Source organism: Spinacia oleracea, chromosome 2 (genome assembly GCF_020520425.1).
Source record: "Spinacia oleracea cultivar Varoflay chromosome 2, BTI_SOV_V1, whole genome shotgun sequence".
Lineage (NCBI taxonomy): Eukaryota > Viridiplantae > Streptophyta > Magnoliopsida > Caryophyllales > Amaranthaceae > Spinacia > Spinacia oleracea.
The window spans coordinates 34583359-34588160 of record NC_079488.1 but is presented as its reverse complement, the minus strand read 5'-3'; the positions used below and the strand labels follow the sequence as shown (position 1 = coordinate 34588160).

General features: G+C 33.9%; 1 pseudogene; it reads left to right on the top strand.

Annotated features, from left to right (window-relative positions):
- Window positions 1-3802: 3802 nt before the first annotated feature.
- Window positions 3803-4597, top strand: LOC110806046 (glycine-rich protein DOT1-like; annotated as a pseudogene).
- The last annotated feature ends 205 nt before the right edge of the window (window positions 4598-4802 follow it).

The window sequence follows — 4802 nt, the reverse complement described above, 5'->3', positions numbered from 1 at the left end:
CAGAAAATAAGTTTTTTTTTCCAGACATTTTTACACGCAAATAAGTTTATTTCAGATAAAATAAGTTCAGATAAGTGCATATAATATAAATTCAGTCAAAATAAGTCGAATAGAACAGAGACTTGAGTAGTTTGGTTGAAACCTTAAACTCCTAAAATTGTACTAATAACTCTATAATTCGCATAAATAAGAAGTTCCTCTTTTTTTTCTAACAATCCCATGATAAATCTTGATTTTATTTTATTTTACTAAGAATATCTTTCAAATAAAATAGTCAGATTGTACAGGAAAACAAATTGTCGCATCTATGCATTGCACATGACCTAACCTTTGTGTGCTCCCTGACTCTTTTTCATCTTTACGTTTTGTATATTCACGCGATTTAACAACTAACTAGTGTGTGGGTCGGGCGATGCCCCAATTGCTACATTGAATAGTTAAAATTTTAGATTTTTTTGAGCAAAATATTTGATAAGATACATGTATACCATTAAGTGAAAGCATTCATCAAGTTCGTCAATTACACAAACACCCTAAGTCATTTATCATGAGAAATAATTTTTCAATTACCTTGCAATTGTATAATTTGTTTTCTAGTGGAAATAAGTGATTCAAAATTAACAAACACCAAATTAGATATATGCAGCCATGCAAGGCATTTCTGTAAGTTGATGTTTATGAGACTTATGACATCATATTTATTCATGGTTGTCCTAATTCTTTAATTTTAATTTTTTTCCGAAATAGTCAATAGAAAATAAAAAGTCACATAAAAGTTTAGTTGTTGTAAACTTCATGTTAACATTAATTTATAAATTAATGTGAAGAGATAAACCACAAATGGTTGTTGGTTAAGATGGTAATGAGAGTTATCATCCACACTTGAGGTCTAGAGTTCGAACCTCATTGTACGTATTGATTTTTGGTTGTCCATGATATGACATATCATTTGGTGAGTGAATGATGTGGCGCAAAGGGAAGAGTACTACGTGCCACATAGACATTTTTCTCAACGCCTTTTAATATATTAGTATAGATTAATGTGGATTGTGATTTTTTTTTAAAACAATGCAAATTGCGTTTACTAATATTGTTTTCACTTTTATCCAAAGTCTGACATTGAGAAAGTGTGAGAGTATACCTTAATAGAAAAGTGTGAATAACCCAATAAATCAATACCTAGTATTTAAAAAACATAACCATCTCCATTTCAAGGACACATAAGCAACATCATTTTGAAGACATGTGGCAGACACGTAAGCAATAACATTTAGAAGACACGTGGCCTTCAATCCTCCCTTCAGCTTCTATAACCTAAAATTTAATTCAATGAATTAATGAATTAATTTCTTCAATTCCTAATCTTCTCCTCTTCTCCCTCCACATTCCCTTCCAATGTAACTGAAATGAGTTTGTCATTTAACTCATAACATCCCTTACAAATTCAACATCCCTTATAAGTACCTCACTTTCAGATACTCACTTGGATTGCATTTCTCATCCCAAACTATCAAGGCACAATTGAACGTTGTCGACTGCCTCAAGATCTCTGGCGACTTTCTATCTCTTTCACTCTATTTTAAGTTGTATTCCATTTATATGTATATATGAACAGTTGTAGTTGATAATTATTATTGAAATCAATGTGCAGAATTCAACAATAAAAAATATTCTATCAAAGGATTGGATTATAAGGTGAAAAGGGACCATGTTAACAAGGGGGTGATGAGAGACTATTTTAAATTTTTGGAAAATGGTTTCAGTTATGAGAGACTATTTTCTACAATTTTAGACAATAAAATTATTGATCCATCTTAGATGAAACCATTTTTTTGCGGGTTTAAATTGGCATTCTCTTTGTAAATATATGCATTCGTGTAGATTGCCGTTATTTTTTCTTTTAAGCATTATAATAGCAACTTGTGCAATTGTGCTTAATGTAACTTATCATTTGTTTGAAAATTTGTAGTTTCTCCCTCAAAAAAATATTTTCAAGTTTCAAGTGAGTAAAAGCCCGTGCGAAAAACGGGCCCAAAAGCTAGTTTGATTAATTAACATATCACTTGACACTAGCTTTGACATAACATTAAAGATTGTAATATAAAATGAAAATATTCCAAATGTATAGAGTAAAATAGAACACTCAAAACAAATTAGGTCAAGAATATATAAAAAAAAAAGTATGGGACCAATATTTAAATTTGGTGGACAAAACCTAGATAATCATACTAGTTTGACTAATAGTACCTTGTTACATGTACTTCTAGGGTATCAAATAGTAACATAACCTGAGCTCCTATTGGTTGTTGTCATATAAGCAATTTCACATGGGTTGAAAGTTAAATCTAAAATTTCAAATGGCATTTGAATTTGAAATTTTAGATCAATCACAGTCAAAGATATGAAACTATTTCATACTCTGATGGTATATGTAGCTTTTTGCGTGTTACTCATTCCAAAGTAAACCTAGAGATGGCAAAATGTCAACAACAACCTTCCCATTTACAACCAATGCAAATTATTAATGGTGGACAAAACCTATTGGAGTAGTGGTAGCCGCTAACTTCATCTTCAAACTTTAAATCCACAACACGTGTAAATTTAGAGTTTTATACTATATATTATATAATTAATTATTTAATTTTATGGGACATAGCCTTAAGCCCTTAATCGAGTTAATCCTACGTAAGTTTCGGGGCCTGCCAATAGTTACCATTACCAACCGAAGCTACTAAAACAAACCTTAATAGCTACTTCTTGATACAAATCAACTTAAACATAAAATATTAAAATATTTTACTTGGGGTAGAATCCAATTTTCTTTTACTTGTGTTTTGCTTATCTAATGCTTTCTACGCCTTTTTTAATAGATTTCTAGGCTTTAGATAGATTTATTATGTTACTGCCAATTCAGTGTTTACCGGTAGTTTTTAGCTAATTCAAAATAAACATTTACGAGGGGTATGAATCAATGAATTCCTACTTCTCACCAATTGTTGTCATTACTTTATTGCTTATGTTTTGTTGTATTATAGATATTGTGCCGCTACTCGCTCTAAAGCATCCCAACCGCAATCAGATTCTCGTCGTCGGTCCCACTTGTACTTGTTGTGCAATTACAAGTGTCCTGATCGACCGTAGTCCCTCGCTGGTGTCGCCAATAGGCAAGAGTGTCTGTTCTGAATAAAACGCTTGCTCGTACCTATACGAGCTCCAAAACATTCAACCCACACAAGATTTGCGTCCTTGCCGCCAAAAGACAAAAATATGGTGCACGAATTCGGTGTCAAAACATATATTCTTTCCGTCACAATATGCAAGGTGGCTAACAATCAAAGCCAACAAATGAAAAACTTGTTACTAATAAAATTTGAAGACACTTAAATATACTCCATCCGTCCCTTAATACTCGACCTGTTTTGACCGGACACGCTTGGCAATGCGCAATTTTGACCACCAATTTCTTTAACTACATATTATAAAAACTTATAAAAATATTAATATTTTGAAAATATATATTAAGATGAAGCCAACAATAATATATTATATACTAACATTTGTTTTCACATACTAGAAATAAATTAGGGTCAAAGTAAATTATGTGAATAGTGCAAAAAATCAAAACAAGCCGAGTATTAAGGGACGGAGGGAATACAAGTCAACAAGCCCAAAATAGTGCGCATGGAGGATCATTTTATGCATGAGTTGGTGCCATAATATAATGCGTTTAAAGAATTATCGGAACCACGAGTTTAGGTTTTAATAATATGATAATTTATTGTAATAGAATTTACAATTTTCACTATGTACAATCATCAAACACCAAAAGATCACCTAGATTTCACACTATTCTATGGCATGGATTTATAAATATCCCCTTTACTCTTCAAAATTTTCTCATCACTATCAATTGGTTTGATAAATTTTGAAACAATCAAAATGGCTTGTTTGAAAACTATTTCATTATTTATTGCCCTACTTGTTGCAACTTCTGTAATGAAGAGTGAGAGTAGGGTTGCTACTTGCTAGGAAGGACTTGGGTTTAGACCTTGGTGGAGTGGGGGTCGGATTAGGGTTAGGCCTAGGTTTGGGCCTCGGTGGAGGGTCAGGCTCTGGAGCTGGTGCAGGGGCTGGGTCTGGATCAGGTGGATCGAGTTCTAGCTCAAGCTCCTCTTCTTTTAGCTCGAGCTCAAGCGGAGGTGGAAATGCTGGTTCCGAAGCAGGATCCTATGCCGGGTCAAGCGCAGGATCAAGATCAGGTGGTCGTGGATCACGAGGTGGCGGCCGGGGAGGAGGGGGTGGTGGCGGTGGAGGTGGTGGTGGTTCTGGTGGTGGAAGTGGATATGGACATGGTGAAGGTGGTGGATATGGCAGAGGTTACGGAGGAGGTGGGAACTAGGCCGCATGAAATCTAACAATTTTAGGCCGCATGGCAATAATGCATGGAAACATATGTAATTTATAGATATACTAATAAAAGGGTATCCCATAGAGGAAACTCCATTTGCTTAGCTTGAATGTATTTTCTTCTCGTTTTAACTAGGTTCCTAAATATAATTATGTACTACGTACTCTATAACTATATCTCTTTGTGTTACATTCATTGTGATAGAAAGTATTTTATATATAGTGGATTTCTCCAATCTGTTATAGACAAAAGATAACGTTAATGTACTTCTTTATGGAAATTGGCACTTCCTTTAACATCATAACATAGATAGGCTAAATTTATAGGAATAGGGTGTCAAATCGGATCAACGGATTGGATTTGGGTCGGACTCATCGGATTCGGGTTGAAACGG